We start from the raw sequence: 18,117 nt of genomic DNA, 5'->3' as shown, positions 1-18,117 counted from the left end.
TGGACATAAGTACAGCCTACCATCCGCAGACTGACGGACAAAGTGAGAGGACGATACAAACCTTAGAAGATATGCTGCGAGCTTGTGTGATCAACTTCGGGAAATCGTGGGATACACACTTGCCTCTTGTGGAGTTTTCCTACAACAATAGTTATCATACGAGCATCAAGGCAGCTCCATTCGAAGCCCTCTACGGCTGGAAGTGCAGATCCCCTCTGTGCTGGGCTGAGGTGGGTGACACGCAATTAGCTAAAGGACGAGTTCCTGACAGCGCCCTCACTGGTCCGGAAATCATCCGAGAGACGACTGAGAAGATTATACAGATACGTGAACGACAAAAAGCTGCTAGGGATCGACAGAAAAGCTACGCCGACAAACGAAGAAAACCCTTGGAATTCCAGGTGGGAGACCGAGTTCTTTTGAAGCTCTTGCCCTGGAAAGGCACGATACGCTTTGGAAAGCGTGGAAAGTTAAACCCAAGGTACATAGGGCCTTTCGAGATTCTCGCTAGAATCGGCCCCGTAGCTTATAAACTCAACTTACCCCATGAACTAAGCAACATACACCCTACCTTCCACGTCTCAAACTTGAAGAAATGTCTGTCTGGCGAGACTCTCGTGATTCCTCTTGACGAAATCAAAGTCAATGAGAGCCTCAACTTCGTGGAAGAGCCTGCGGAGATTATGGATCGGGAAGTAAAACAAACGAAGCAAAGCCGCATCCTAATCGTCAAGGTTCGGTGGAACGCCAAGCGGGGACCGGAATTCACTTGGGAGCGCGAGGATCAAATGAAACTCAAATATCCTCATCTCTTTGCTTAGTAGTATTGTAATAGCTTATCTGTTTGAATTCTAAATTTCGGGACGAAATTCCCCTAACGGGGGGATGATGTGACAACCCAAATTTACTGTCGTTACAAATTCCGTCTGCACTAACGAAATTCGTCATTATATATTATTTTCTGTAATAATTGGAGTCGTCAGTAAGCAAATATCTAGATAGTTATATATGTCATGATATTATTATAAGTAATTATAACTCGTAAATGTTAACCCAGGTTAACTAAATAGAGTTGTATTACTTTTCAACCACTTCACCCGGGTAAAAAGTTTTAACCCCGTTAAACTTTAGCATCGGGTAGCCGTGTATCGGGTGCAATACCCGAGGCATATGAAATGAGTGTAAACAACATTTGAACACTCTTTTACCACACATTCACTCTCTCTCACTACTTTCTCTCTCTAGACCCGAACCCGACTCCAAAACCGCAAATTCCGGCTTCCAAACGTAAGGATTTATTTCCTATCTTATTCTAAACATACTTCATTGTAATTAGAGGCCAAAAATCATAGAAAATAAGGATAAAAAGGGAGTTTACGGCCTAAGAAGCCCCTTAGGCCGTAAACACCTAAAAACTTGCCAAAAGCCTCATTTTTCCTTCCTTTAAGTTTATGTACTAATTAAGGGATATACCTAGGGGCGTTTGGACATTAAAACACAAGAGTTTGAAGCCTAAAAAGGAGTTTACTGCCCAAGCTTATGCTTAGGCCGTAAACACCCAAAAACCCTTGTTAAAAGTCCCAAAAACTCATCTAGGGCATGTAGTAATTTAGTCTTGACACTAGGAAATGTTTAAGTGCATTAAACAACACCATTTGAGGACAAAAAGAGGAGTTTACGGCCAAGTCTAAGCTTGGGCCGTAAACACCCAAATTTTATGTCAAACAAGTCCCAAAAGCTTATCTAGGGCATGTAAGGAAATTAGCTAAGACCCTATGAAGTGTGTTGTACCATTAAACATCTCATTTTGAAGCCAAAAGAAGAGTTTACGGCCAAGGCTATACTTGGGCCATAAACTCCAAAATTTTTATGCCAAAATGTCCCAAAACTCCATCTAAGGCCTTCTAGAATTTATCTAAGGTGAAGGGAAGTGTGTTGTACCATTTAAACATCCATTTTGAGGGATTAAGTGGAGTTTACGGCCCAAGCACAAGTCTTGGCCATAAAATCCCCAAAATGTCACAAAATGAGGGTTTAAACCCTCCATATTAGTTCAAGACACTTGCTAGTAAATTAGGGAAGTGAAATAAGGCCTTAAACTTGCATTTTGGAGGACCACATGAGTTTACGGCCAAGCCTAGGGGGCTTACGGCCGTAAACTCCCAAGGAGTGGCCTTTGGGCCGTAAACTCCAAGGGAGTGAGCTCATGGACCCTCCCGTAAATCTTTCTTGGCCTTATACCACTCCCGGGAACCCCTTCTAGGCCCTAAAACCCCGAAACGATGCTAGAATGCCCAAATACTATAATGAAAAGCATAAGATGATTAACTTCTTGTAAAATACATATTTCATATGACATTAGGGTCCTCAAAAGGTGCTCAAGTCGTTATTTGGTACCAAACGCTCAACCGACACTTTTACCCGATTTACCCGATTCACCCGATTTACGCGATTTCAGGTGAGTTCATACCCCTTTAATGAACCTTTCAAATGTTTTATATGTTTTAGGGGGGGGGGATACAAGTCAATTTTACATGTTTATGGAAATTCATACAAGTCATTTATTCATGTTACGGAAATTAATCACATGTGATTCACTATCCGTAGTTCAAATCACATGTGATTTACCACTATGCTTTATAAAAAGGATTTTCGTTTTCAAAACCATTTTGGACAAAAGATCAATTTTCTAAATATTCCCTTTTGAAAAGATTTTTATTAAATAAATTCCTTATAAAATGTAACCACACCAATATATTTATATAAATAAGGCTTGAAGGACTTAGGACCGATAGCTCGCCTTAATTCCTGTTCTTGTTTGATTGTGGGCTTAGGGTAGTTGGTATCCGTCCGACTGTCGTTGATTTCTTACTTATATATCATATATATTGGTGTTGGATACGAGTATTTTCAATTTCATTAAATGTTTAAACCACTAGATTGACAAGAATCATACGCACTAAGTTAACTATAATAGGTATAGTTAAGGCCACTATTACTCGCTATAGCTACTACTCTACACACTATAATACACTCTATAATGATACTATATACTAATACGAGAACATACTAAGAGTATGCAAAAGTATACTACGCTATAATACAAGAGGAAACGCTAATCAAGAGATAACACACTAACCCACTACGAGATACTCTATTCGCTACGCACTACGCCCAGAGTCTTCTGGCAGGAAGACGATGCTATATGTATAGATCTATACGGGGCAGACGCTATTACATCCCGACTGATAACTTCAGTCCGAGCCGTACAGGCCCAGGGATGCCGCTACTTCACTACACTTTGCATGACCGGGAAGGTCATGGGTACCGCTATTACTCACACTATCGGTAACATACAAGAAATACACTATAACCACACTAAAATACTAGACAACAGTTAAAGTTAATATCCCGAAGTAAATAAGTATCTAATACTAAAGAAAGTCTGCACCACTATTATGGACTTCAGGCATAACCTACTATATTGCATTACTTATGGAAAACCCACTATTATACTGTTACAATGAATGTTTTCTTCAATAATGTAAATTACAGCTTTTCATACTATCGGTTCTAATGCTTTTTATACAAAAACTCACACTAAACTCTTATGAACTCACCAGCTTTATGCTGATATTCGTTTTCAAAATAACTTGTATCCTCAGGTTAAAGATGGACAGGTACTGGTGCAACATTTTTGAGAAGGTGGAGCATACAAGATCCATCTCTTATTTTTGATTTACTTTTGGTGATTGTTAAACATTACAAAACACACTTGTAATTAAATTCACTATGTAATGCAATGGTTGTATGTTTCTTGTTTTTACTATTATGCAATTGTGATGATACTGTACATGACGTCCTCCACCCCGAAACATATTCCGCCGTTATCGGTTTTGGGGTGTGACACATGCACACTCTGTTCATGAGATCCATGAACACTGCCGGGGCATTGGTGAGTCCGAAAGGCATCACCACAAACTCATAATGCCCATAACGAGTCCTGAATACTGTCTTCTGAATATCCTCATATCGCACCTTTACCTGTTGATACCCCGACCTCAAATCGATCTTGAAGAACCAAGATGCTCCCTTCAATTGATCGAACAAATCATCGATTCTTGGCAACGGGTAACGGTTCTTGACCGTCAGCTTGTTCAACTCCCGGTAATCAATGCACATCCGGTGTGAACCATCCTTCTTCTTGACAAAAAGGATAGGCGCCCCCTACGGCGAGCTGCTTGGCCGAATAAATCCCTTTCCCAACAGCTCCTGAAGCTGCAAGGATAACTCTTGCATCTCTGGAGGTGCAAGACAATTGGGCACCTTGGCAAAAGGCGCGGCCCCCGGAACCAAAACGATACTGAACTCCACTTGCCTCATGGGAGGCACACCCGACAACTCCTCTGGAAATACGTCCGGGAACTCACGCACTATCGGAACCTCCTCAACTAACCTCGATCTCTCTGAATCAACCTGCGTATCCATCACATACGCCACAAAACCCTTACAGCCCTACTGTAGACACTGCCTCACTCTAGCGGCCGAACAAAACGCTGACCCAGAACGTGTGCCCTCGCCGTACACCGTAAGAACTCCCCCACTAGGGTCTCGTATGGTCACCAGCTGTCGCTCGCAGTCGATAACCGCACCGAATCTGCTCAACCAGTCCATGCCCACAATGACACAAACATCACCCATCGCAATAGGAACCAAATCAATCGGGAACTCAACACCGAAAATCTCTAATGCACACCCTCGGATCACCTCTATGGCATATATCACCCTCTCGTCAGCTATGGAAACTCTCAGAGGCCGACTCAACGCCTCACGACTAACACTGATATGGTGACTAAAAGCCAAAGATACAAAAGACCGACTCGCACCCGAGTCAAATAACACCAAGGCAGGTACAAAATTCACAAGAAAAGTACCAGCCACGACATCGGGCGCTGCGCGGACCTCTTCCGCGGTCAACTGAAAGGCTCTCCCTCGTGCTCTCGGCGCCTCGGCCTTCACTGGCCGACTCTCGGTAGCTCTGATGGCGGCAGGGGCAGATCCCTGAGGTGCTCCCTGTGTTGATCCCCGCAACTGCGGACACTCTGCCTTTCGGTGTCCGGTTTGGTTGCAGTGAAAATATACTGCAAACCCCTTGGGGAAGTCCTTGGCCATATGCCCCTCCTTGCCACATTTGTAGCAAGACCCTGCTCTGCACACTCCGTCGTGGCTCTTGCCGCACTTGCCACAAGTGCGGCCCCTCTGGCTCCCTAATCTCGAATCTGCGGGCTTGGCCCGCTTGGCTACCGGCTGGGACTACACCGGTCGCCGATCCCTCCCCTCAGAGTCAGCCTCCTCCCTAGCCTGAGTCTCCAGCTCCATCTCCCTCCTCTGGGCATTTTCCTGAAGCTCGGCAAATGTACGGTACGTCGAGTTTGACACAAACTCATGTATGTCCCTCCTCAGAATGCTCAAATATCGACTCATACATGCCTTCTCGGAGGACACGTGCTCTGGGCAGAACATCGCCCGCTCATGAAACATCCTCGTGATCACCGTAACAGACTCAGTACCCTGCTTGAGGGTCAGAAACTCCTGGGCCAAACACTCCCTCTCCACCTGGGGAACGTACTCATCTCGGAACATAGCAGTGAACCTCTCCCAGGACACTGCTGCAAGCTCAGCTGGCGTATAGTGCGCCGTCACAAATTTCCACCAGTCCTTCGCTCCCAAGCGAAGCTGGTTCAGCGCGAACCGGACTCTCAAATGCTCAGGAGATGAGCAAGTAAAGAAACACCCCTCTATGTCTGAAATCCATCTCATCGCCGTGATCGGGTCCTGGGTCCCGTCAAACTCCGGTGGTTTTGTGTTGCTGAATTCTCAGAACAGCAACGCATCACCACCCTGCGGCCTCGTCGCAGCTATAGCTGCAGTGGCTGTAGCAACAACAGCCTCAGAAAGAGCAGCGTACTTCTCATCAAATGTCTCTATCAACGTGGTCTTGATAGACCCGAACATCTCTGGTATCTCTGCCCTGATGGCCGTGGCCACCTCCTCCTGGATGATCCTACAGATCTCCTCATCCCTCGTATCACTGGTCCCTGATGCTTGGCGAGTCCCAACCATAATCTCTCTCTCTCTAAAATACAACATAAGAATAATATCAGGGACTCGCTCGAGTATACTCACACTCGAGTACTCCATCCTACTTGTTCCTTGGTACTCCAAAGATTCTTACTTGGACTGTGCACTGACCTGGTGTCTTCAGTAGTACGGGCCCAATACTACCGTCCACACCGCATCATCATCCACCCCAAGTCCTCCTCTCAGAGTCCCAAGTCCCAAGCACTCTACTCTCTCTAATCATATAAGACTCGCAAACAAATCTCTCACAATCTCCTCGCTGCTACCTAACCACTTTGAAATATTCATAGCAGCAAGACTCCTAGACTCATGCATCACATATCCGGCCACTCTAGTCCTAATAAGAATACCTAGTCTACTCTAGCATGCATATCATAGATCATCATATAACATAGCACATCATATCTCATAACACTTATAATAATGGTATTTTGGGAAATCACCGTTCGGACGCTGGCTGTTCGTACACACGACTCTGCTCTGTTTGTCTCGCAAGTTCTTCTTTTGAAAACTTGTTTTATAAAATTTTTCTCAAATCCTCGGTTTTAGTTTAGATACGCCCGAAGGTGCACCCAAATCCCTCAAACGTAGGCTCTTATACCAACTTGTAACACCGTAAAAATTAAAACAATTTTTTCACATTTGAAAACACATTTTAAATAAAACCATTCATTCATAAAATCCAATAACATCATGTTTTTAATTCACAAATGTCTCCCAAGATCAAAATACATCCAATCCCAGATGTGTGTATGAATCAAGCCGGCGCCTTCCCGCGGTCATCACTGGTACCTGAAACGCATAACACTGAACACTGTAAGCATAAGCTTAGTGAGTTTCCCCAAAATACCACAATAATCACATAATAGCCACTCGAGGCTGTAACGCTGTTGACCCTCTGGTCAATGTGTCTCAGTGGGGCCCTCCAGCCCTAACTCTCTATGGGCCCTCTGGCCCTAACTCTAGGGACCCGAAAGTCCCAACTCTGTAACTCTGAATCATGCATATCACATATCAAAATAAATCACGACACATAATAACATGCAATCACACTGGCATATAACTCTATAATACTTTGTCTTTTAACTCTATTACCACACTAGGTAAAGTATAGTGAGAAGACTCACCTCGGGTATCTTGGTAAATCTCTGACTCGGTAAATGCTGGCCTAGCCTCCGCCTAATCATATGAAAATAACACTCTATTTAATATAACTCTCAAAGGCTAGACTATGCTCTCTTATGACACACTCAGAAGGGTAAAAGACCATTTTGCCCCTCTCATAGCTCAAAGGCCTCACAATAGACCATACCCTAAAAGTCAACCAAAAGTCAACTCTCCGGGTTACGCTGCGCGTACCAGATATTTACACTGGGCGTACCCGGCTGCACCACAGAATCGGGGAGCGCCACCCAGTACGCGGCGCGTACTAGGAATTACGTCCAACGTACTCCCCTGCTTCAGCCCTTTTGCTCTTGAGGTCTTAAACAGTTAAGACCTACGTCCATATTTTAGATCTGACCCTTTCTAAGCCCCTTAATCCATAAAGTTGGTGACTTTAAGCCTTTGCATGGCTGAACAAGTCACTAACTCCCAAAATGATCCATCCTTCAACTCTAGAAGGCTTAAAACACATGCATGACTCCAACGTAACATCCAAGATGGGAACTTTATGGATCTACATCACTAATAACACTAAAAAGGGACAGATCTCGGACCATGGAGCACTTTACACTCATAAAGTCTCCACCTTTGGGGTTTTTATCCCTAAAAAGGACACATACAACAACAACCAAAAGAAGAGAAAGTTTTGAACTTTATACCTCCAAGAGTAGCTCTTTCCTCTGTAGATCTCAGATCCAAAATGGCACCTCAAGCTTTAGCCTCCAAGATCTCCTTTCCTCATTCTTCACCAAGGCACTAAAGCACCAACAAGCTCAAATCAACACTCTCACACACTAAGAACGATGGGGCTCTCTTTTAGGGTTTCACTCACTGATATGGAGGCTAAGGAATGAGCCATAACACCCTTTAAATAGCGCACAAGGAGGATTGGGGTTTTTGCACCTGGGCCGGGTACGCCCGGTGTAACTCTAGGTACGCCCAGCGTACCTTGGCGACTCCGCATCCAAATTAAGCGCGTGAGTACGCGCAACGTACCCCTCTATTACGCCCAACGTACTCACTTGCTACACATCCTCCACTCAATTACGAAACATGACAATTCAATAAAGAACAAGGATGAAAGAAATGCACCTGAATCTCGGGGTGTTACAATAATACGCACGAGCCCACAGTACGAGACTCTCTCAGACCGTAACTGGAATGCTCCCTAGCCCACAGTACGAGTCTCCCTTATCCCATAACTGGAATGCTCCTAGGGTTTGTTGGCTACCACACAAAGCATTACAACCTCAACCCATCCCATATGACAAACACATAGATCATAAGAGTCGAGCATGTAATAATCACATAACATCACAGGTAGTTCTACAGACCTATCTAACAGGCATAACCACTAGTATGCAACACTAAGTCATACTCAACATTTAACACAACTCAAGATAACATATCAAATGGGTCGGCCTTGGTGCCTTAGACCCCTTAGTATAGTGAAGATAACTCACCTTGCAATTGTCGTCTGAAACTAGAAAGCTCCACTCCTAGATCACCAACACGAACTCCACCACCTAAAGTTCCCATAAAACCCTTTTTCATAAATCTCCAAATTACCAGAATACCCTTAGAAATCAACTGGTCAACTCTTGGTCAAATTCAAAGCCCACAATCAAAGTCAACAGTCCATGTTGACTCAACTCGCCGAGTGTAGTTCACCGACTCGTCGAGTCCTTCCTGAACTCGAGAAGTCGTGAATTCCAATATTGGCTCGTCGAGTTCCCCTTTAACTCTCCGAGCTCATACGTGTCCAAGAATTTAGGGGAAACCCTAGTCGACTCGCCGAGTATTCGAACGACTCGTCGAGTTCAAGGCAATCTTCAACGGACTCATCGAGTATGTTCATCAACTCGGCGAGTTCATGACCATCTTCATATGACTCGCCGAGTCCTTGCAGACCTTCATCCATGCAGACACTTTTTAAGCCATGCCAAGGTTCCAGATTACACATCCAAGCTCCTAAGGCATGTTTATCACGTAAAGTTGCAAACTTTACACACATGCAAGGCCCTAAAGGCTCTAAATGACCAATCTAAGCTTCTAATGGAGCTTTACACCTTAGGAGAGTCTCATCCTTGCCAAAGTTGGAAACTTTATGGACTTAGGACTCCAAAGAGGTTCAGATCTGAATTTTCAACTTCGGATCTAGCTACCATACCAAAAATCCCTTCATGAATAACTAAAGAAAGCCCTAGTTTCCACATATGAAGGATTCTAGAAGAAAAGAGGTTAAGGTAACAGCTGGTTACCTCCAAAACGTGCCCACACTAAAGTAGAATCTGGATCCACACAGAAGTCTTGATGCTAGCTTCTTGATCTGCAAATTTCCTTCCCAAATCTCCAAAACACCCTCCAAGCTCTCACTCATGGAAATTAGCGTTTACGGGTCTCAAGGGGTGATAAAGGACCGTGGGAGGCGCTAATGGTCCAATATATAGGGTGCAAAATGTCACACCCTGGCCGTCGGTGGAAACACCGGGCAGTGTAACGTCATTTCTCGTATCATAGTTATCAACTTGCTGAAAACACATGAAATTTAAAATACGTCAACATAAAGTTGGTGAGTTCATAGGTTTTGACTCCATATAAAAATAACACTTTCTCAAGTTCAAAAGTATAGTTTTGAAAGTATAATTTTGACTCTCCAACGTTTACTATATATATCCTAGGTATAAAAGTTTACTTACCAAATCAATATAAACATATAAGTTTCATATACTATAAATATAAGTGTTTGTAATTCCATACAAACAAAAGTTGCTACGTATAAATCTTATTTCAATTCTATACGATAAAAACCACTACGTATAAATCTATTTCAATTCTATACGAGTATGTGTGCTAGGTATAATTATCTACTTAAAATAAGTAGTACCTAGGGTATAAGTAAGGTGAAACTTATACTTAACATTAATACTTGTATAAAGACAAAGTAAATTGCTTCTAACAACCTGCTACCATGAGTCCGTAACCGCTACTTGACAACAAAACCTCTGACAAAACAATACACTCATGATTTACCATGAGAAACAATACACTCATGATTTACCGTGAGAACAATACATTCATGATTTACCATGAGAACAACACCGCACGCTTCATCGACGTCGGAATAAAAATAAAAGGAACGAATCATCACTCGCTTGTCTTGGGTTGTAATTAACAACCACGAGTGGGGTCGTCAACCCGTATCTTATTCATACACGACTTCCTCGCTCACACGGGATTAACGATTACAGGTCAGAGGACTTCCACTAAGATCCCCAATCTTAGTTGATGAATGAGGTAGCTCATGTTGACTTTGACGACTTCATATAACTCTAACAACAAAAGCATTTTCAAGTCTAAAACCCTAAGTTACTAGACTATGCTTTTAAACATTACTTCTAACTTCATAATATTTAGGCAGTATAACCGCTATATCTTGAAGTAAAACCAGGTTTTATCTTGACCTAAAACCAATAATAACAACATATAACGTTTCTAGTTTTATCTTGTCATAAAACTATCAATAACAACATATAACATACCAAGTTTTATCTTGACATAAAACTAATAATAACAACGTATAACATACCAAGTTTTATTTTGACATAAAACCAATAATAGAAACATACTTTAAAAATGAACATATAGAACTTCCGAATATAACTTCAGAACTATATCGCACACAAAATATATATAGAATCGTAAGTATAACTCAAGATCTAAATTAATATAGTACTATAACAATAACATGTTAACAACTTTACAATAGTTGTATATTTTCAGATACGAAATAACTATATCCCGGTTATTATAACTATCTATGTTGATACTAATATACTATCATATAGACATAATAATAACGTATATACAATATTTAGCATGCATTTTCCCCCGAAAATATTAGAAAGTGGGGCCGTGAAACTCACCTTATTAGCGTGATTTTATGTTATCTAAGGAAAAACAGTCAGCGTACGAGGTTGTCGGGGCTCGGGATGCAAGAGGGCTTCAGTAAAGGTGAGAGGAGAAAGAAGTTCAGGTGTAAGAATGGTTGAAGTCGGAACTGCTATTTATAGTAGGGATTTAGAAACTCACGTCGTGAGTTTCATAAGGCTCATGTCGTGAGTCTTGCATGATCATCCCGTAGTCTTGCCATTTGCGTCCCTAGCTTCGGAAGGTGGCTATGTGACTCCTCATGTCGTGAGATATCTTTGCTCACATCGTGAGTTTGGATCTGATCCCCTCGCAGCCTCGTCACACACCTTCTAGATTCCGAGATATGGATAAATGACTTCTCACGTCGTGAGTCCTGTGCTCACGTCATGAGCTCAGTCAGATTATGGTTTTTGACAGCTGAATCTTCGTAAGGTCGTAACTTTCACATACAAACTCCGTTTTTGACGTTCTTTATATGCACGCGTAGGTATTTAAGAGTACTACAACTCTCTTTTAGACTTAAATAGCTAATTCTAAGTCTATTTTAAATTCCTATTATTATAGAGATGTATAGTGTTCGGTTTATCATAACTTCTTCATGCGAAGTCAGATTCAGACGTTCTCTATATTTTTGGAATCGTTATGGACGTATACTTTGAGTTGTATCATAAAGAGGATTCATATTTGTATTAGAATTTATCATTAACTACATAACACTCTTACCGCATTACTAGGGTAACATAATCACATTACATAATTGGCATAATCACATGTGATTGTCTATTGACCTATTTTGACTAGTGTTACATTCTCCCCCTGTTAGAACAATTTCGTCCCGAAATTGTTCTTGTGGATAAGGTTTTGTTAAAGAGTTGGGGGTATTTTTTTTCATCTGATATTCACATTCCCAAGTATATTCAGGTCCTCGTAAAGAGTTCCATCGAACTTTCACTATGAGAATACGACTTTGTTTTAATCGTTTGGTTTATTGTTCCTTGATTTCGACAGGTTCTTCTACAAAGTTGAGTTTGGTATTGACTTGTATCTCGTCGAGAGGTATAATAGGAGTGTCATCCTAAAGACATATTTTGAGATTTGATACGTGAAAAACATCGTGCACATTACTTAGTTCTTGAGGCAACTTGAGTTGGTATGCGACGGAACCAATTCTTGCTAGAATTTTAAAAGGTCCTATATACCGTGGGCTTAGTTTGCCTTGTTTCCCGAATCGAATCACTGTTTTCCAAGGAGAGACCTTCAATATTACTTTATCTCTAACTTGGAATTCTAAAAGCTTACATCTTACATCAGCATAGCTCTTCTGACGATCGCGTGTTGCCTTTAATCGATCCTTAATTTGTAGCCTTCCGAGTTGTCTCGTGGGTTATTTATGGCTCGGCACATAAGGTATATATGTTCTCTGGCCAATTGTGTGTCTCCAACTTCCCAGTGCAAAAACTATAGCTCCCAATTCAAGGTCATGGGTAGTGTAATTATTCTCATACACCTTAAGTTGTCGTGATGCGTTGGCAATAACTTTTCCTCTTTGCATCAACACACATCCCAATCCTTGATTTGATGCGTCGCAGTATACGACGAAATCTTCTGTCCCCTTTGGAAGGGATAGGATTGGTGCACTACACAACATTTGCTTCAGTTTCTGAAAAGCTGCTTATTGTTTATCTTCCCAGTTGAACTTCATATCCTTATGGGTTAGTGTTGTACGTGGCTTGGCTATTTTAGTGAAATTCTCTATGAATTTACAGTAATAGCCAGAAAGTCCTAAGAATTGACGCACTTCTATTGGTGTCTTTGGTGCTTCCCAATTCTTAATTGCTTCAATCTTGGAGAGTTTGACATGAATCCCTTTGTTACTAACTACATGTTCTAAAAATTATACTTCTCTAATCCAAAATTCACATTCGGAGAATTTGGCATACAACTTTTCTTTTCTTAGTAGTTCCAAGATTATTTGCAAGTTTTGATCGTGTTCTTCCTTGGTTCGTGAATATATCAAATATATCATCGATAACTACTATCACAAATTTATCCAAGTACGGTTTGCAAACACTATTCATGAGGTCCTGGAACATTGTTGGATCATTGGTCAATCCAAAGGCATAAGTAAGAACTCTGAATGACCATACCGAGTCCTAAATATTGTCTTCAGAACATCGTCTTCTTGTACTCCGAGTTGATGGCATCTTGATCTGAGACCTATCTTTCATCTTCTAGAATCTTCATGTGTTTTAGTCTATCAAACACCGTATCCAAGTTTAGTTGTGCATCAGTCTGACCAAAATTAAACATAGGTGATCAGTCTAGGTTTAGTTGTGGTTCGGCCCATGTACAATAAAACTCGACTAACTAGTTTGACCTAAAACCTTGCGTTGAATTCTTATCGAGGGTTTGGGTTTTCTCTATTTTTGGGTTATATACATGTGTTCTCATCGCGGGACTGAGTTCATACATAACTCTATATCTTTCTGTTTGTTGTATTCATGGGTATTATTAATTATTGTTTGTTATTTTAGGTCTAGCTGATAAGGCACCGGCCAGTGAGGACAGTCGAAAGGGCAGGATCATTTTAGCATATAGCCGTTCTGAAATCCAGCAACCCAAATCGACATGTCTATCCTTGTCATCGCTCTTGTAAGTAGTCCTTCAGTAGTATAATTACTAATACTTTATATTTGTAGGTTAAGGGATATACCTAAACCTAACAGAGTAAGCCCTAAACTATAGTCGTGCCTTGCTAAGAAAGTACTAATTCACTATAGTTAATAGCTCTGATACCAATCTGTCACACCCCGGCCGTCGACGGAAACATCGGGCAGTGTAACGTCATTTCTCGTATCATAGTTATCAACTTCCTGAAAACATGCAATTTAAAATACGTCAACATAAAGTTGGCGAGTTTAAAGGTTTTGACTCCATATAAAAATAACACTTTTTCTCAAGTTCAAAAGTATAGTTTTGAAAGTATAATTTTGACTCTCCAACGTTTACTATATATATCCTAGGTATAAAAGTTTACTTACCAAATCAATATATGCCTATCAGTCTCATATACGATAAATATAAGTGTTTGTAATTCCATACAAACAAAAGTTGTTATGTATAAATCTTATTTCAATTCTATACGATAAAAACCACTATGTATAAATCTATTTCAATTCTATAGGAGTATGTGTGCTAGGTATAATTATCTACTTAATATAAGTAGTACCTAGGGTATAAGTAGGGGAAACTTTTACTTAACATTAATACTTGTATAACGACAAAGTATAATGCTTCTAACAACCTGCTACCATGAGTCCGTAACCGCTGCTTGACAACAAAACCTCTGACAAAACAATACACTCATGATTTACCATGAGAAACAATACACTCATGATTTACCATGAGAACAATACATTCATGATTTACGATGAGAACAACACCGCACGCTTCATCGACGTCGGAATAAAAATAAAAGGAATGAATCGTCACTCGCTTGTCTTGGGTTGTAATTAACAACCACGAGTGGGGTCGTCAACTCGTATCTTATTCATACACGACTTCCTCGCTCACACGGGATTAACGGTTACAGGTCAAAGGACTTCCACTAAGATCCCCAATCTTAGTTGATGAATGAGGTAGCTCATGTTGACTTTGACGGCTTCCTATAGCTCTAACAATAAAAGCATTTTCATGTCTAAAACCCTAAGTTACTAGACTATGCTTTTAAACATTACTTCTAACTTCATAATATTTAGGCAATATAACCGCTATATCTTGAAGTAAAACCAGGTTTTATCTTGACCTAAAACCAATAATAACAACATATAACGTTTCTAGTTTTATCTTGTCATAAAACTATCAATAACAACATATAACATACCAAGTTTTATCTTGACATAAAACTAATAATAACAACGTATAACATACCAAGTTTTATCTTGACATAAAACCAATAATAGAAACATACTTTAAAACTGAACATATAGAACTTCCGAATATAACTTCAGAACTATATCACACACAAAAGATATATAGAATCCTAAGTATAACTCAAGATCTAAATTGATATACTACTATAACAATAACATGTTAACAACTTTACGATAGTTGTACATTTTCAGATACGAAATAACTATATCCCGGTTATTATAACTATCTATGTTGATACTAATATATTATCATATAGACATAATAATAACGTATATACAATATTTAGCATGCGTTTTCCTCCAAAAATATTAGAAAGTGGGGCCGTGAAACTCACCTTAGTAGCATAATTTTATGTTATCTAAGCAAAAACAGTCAGCGTACGTGGTCGTCGGGGCTCTGGATGCAAGCGGGCTTAAGCGAAGGAGAGAGGAGAAAGAAGTTCATGTGTAAGAATGGCTAAAGTCGGACCTGCTATTTATAGTAGGGATTTTAGAAACTCACACCGTGAGTTTCATAAGGCTCACGTCGTGAGTCTTGCATAATCATCCCGTAGTCTTGCCATTTGCGTCCCTAGCTTCGAAAGGTGGCCACGTGACTCCTCACGTCGTGAGATATCTTTGCTCACGTTGTGAGTTTGGATATGATCCCCTTGCAGCCTTGTCACACACCTTCTAGATTCCGAGATATGGATAAATGACTTCTCAGGTCGTGAGTCCTGTGCTCACTTCATGAGCTTAGTCAGATTTGGGTTTTTGATAGCTGAATCTTCGGAGAGTTGTAACTTTCACATACGAACTCCGTTTTTGACGTTCTTTATACGCACACATAGGTATTTAAGAGTACTACAACTCTCTTTTAGACTTAAATAGCTAATTCTAAGTCTATTTTAAATTCCTCTTATTATAGAGATTTATAGTGTTCGGTTTATCATAACTTCTTCATGCGAAGTCAGATTCAGACTTTCTCTATATTTTTGGAATTGTATGGACATATATTTTGAGTTGTATCATAAAGAAGATTCATATTTGTATTAGAATTTATCATGAACTACATAAAACTCTTAAAACATTACTAGGTTAACATAATCACATTACATGATTGGCATAATCACATGTTATTGTCTATTGACCTATTTTGACTAGTGTTACTCAAAAACCCTGAAAATTAGGGTTTCCACTGCCAGCTCCTACTCGTCGAGCCCCCATGCCGACTCGGCGAGTCACTCATTAGTTGACGTGTCCTGGCCCGTGGCTACTCAACGAGTCACAACGACAACTCGTCGGGTAGACTTTAAAATTGGAAATTTAAATGGAGTGGTAATGATACCTGGCGGTTGGGATGTTACAGTTATGTTATTTATGTTCTATGTTTTATGTGTTTCATTTAGGATCTTTCCATCATGAACGGTATCCCAGTTCAAGTGTTATTCGATTCAAGGCCTACCCAATCATTTCTTTCTTTTGCACTTAGCAAGAGATTTTCTAAGTATTCGGGCATGTTGGATTGTCCCTTAGAGTTCGAGATTGTTGACGACCAATCTGTCCGAGCATTAGAGGTTTTCAGAGATTGCGTCTTGAGGTTGTACAACAAGCGGTATCTTGTGGATTTGGTTCCATTCCTTCGAGGGGGATCAAGGTTATCATAGGCATGGATTGGTTGAGCCCTAATGGGGCAGTGATCAACTATGCGTAGAAGTTGGTACACGTCAGGACCCAAAGTGGGGGAGAGACGGTGATTCAGGGCGAGAGGCCGTAGCGTGGACTAGTTTTGTGTTCGGCAGTGAGGGCAAGGCGCTACCTCCAGCAAGGTTGTGCAGGTTATGTCTGTAACACCAGACAAATTTAGGTCAAAAATAAATTGTTCAATAATCTCAATTGGAAAAAATAAAGTAGTAGAGATCGTAACTAGGTTTCCAAAAATATAAAGAACACTAAAATCCGAGTTATAACGACGAAGTTATGACCAATCGAAGATCCACAACAATACCGGTAAAACACTGTTAAGCATAAAACGTGAAATTTCAATGAAATACTTTATATCCTTAGGTATCTAAATGAAAGTCGTAGATATCATTAAACCGTAAACGTACATAAAAATAACGTCCAAATCTGACTTAGTATGAGGAAGTTATGATTTTTCTAAGTTTCAGATATAGCAGTAGACAGTTAAAAACTTGAAATAGAGATCGAGCGATTTTTAGCCGACGCAACCTAAACGATAATTGAAGATCTCAACAATAGTAGTACAACGGTAAAAAGACAGACGAAAACGGATGTCAGATGAAGGAGTTGTGAATTTTTAACGGAATTTTCCTGTCCCGGCCTGTTAAAAATATAATATTGAAAATAAATTTAAAACTAGCCGACGGAGTCTAAACGAAAGTTGTAGAGCATAATCTCACCTACATGGGGATATAAAGAGCGTCAAAAATGGAACTCGTATACGAAAGATATGAATTTATGAAGTTCGGGGCACAAACTTCAACATATGTCAGAATTCACGTTGTGAGTACAGAGTTCACGACGTGAACATTTTGATTGACCCTTCCAGAGCAAGTAGACAGATGGAGCAAGCCATGAGCGAATCAGGACCAAACTCATGACATGAGTTTAGAAATTTAGGCTATATATAGAAATCAAAGCCTTTCGACTTTGGTTGCTGAAATCCATCCTCTCTCCTACTTCTACATACTGTTAAGCCCCTCTAAACCACCCCGAAGCCCCGGTAACACCCCTAGCACAAGACGCAAGCCCCGACGCCCCGAATCTCCCGACAAACTAGCTCCTTTCCAGTCGAAGTGTTGCCCGCATGAAGCTCATTTCTTTACCAGAAACCCGCAGTTACGTCACGATATATCATTCCTAGAAATGAAACGCTGCCCGATTCACCACTTATCAAGTGATTTCATACCCCTACACTTTTCCAAACTCTTTATATGTTTTATAG

The sequence above is a fragment of the Lactuca serriola genome, chromosome 5 (assembly GCF_051521515.1).
Source record: "Lactuca serriola cultivar US96UC23 chromosome 5, Lser_US96UC23_V15, whole genome shotgun sequence".
NCBI classification, from domain to species: Eukaryota; Viridiplantae; Streptophyta; class Magnoliopsida; order Asterales; family Asteraceae; genus Lactuca; species Lactuca serriola.
The sequence above is the reverse complement of the archived record's forward strand: the minus strand, read 5'-3'. Positions refer to the sequence as shown.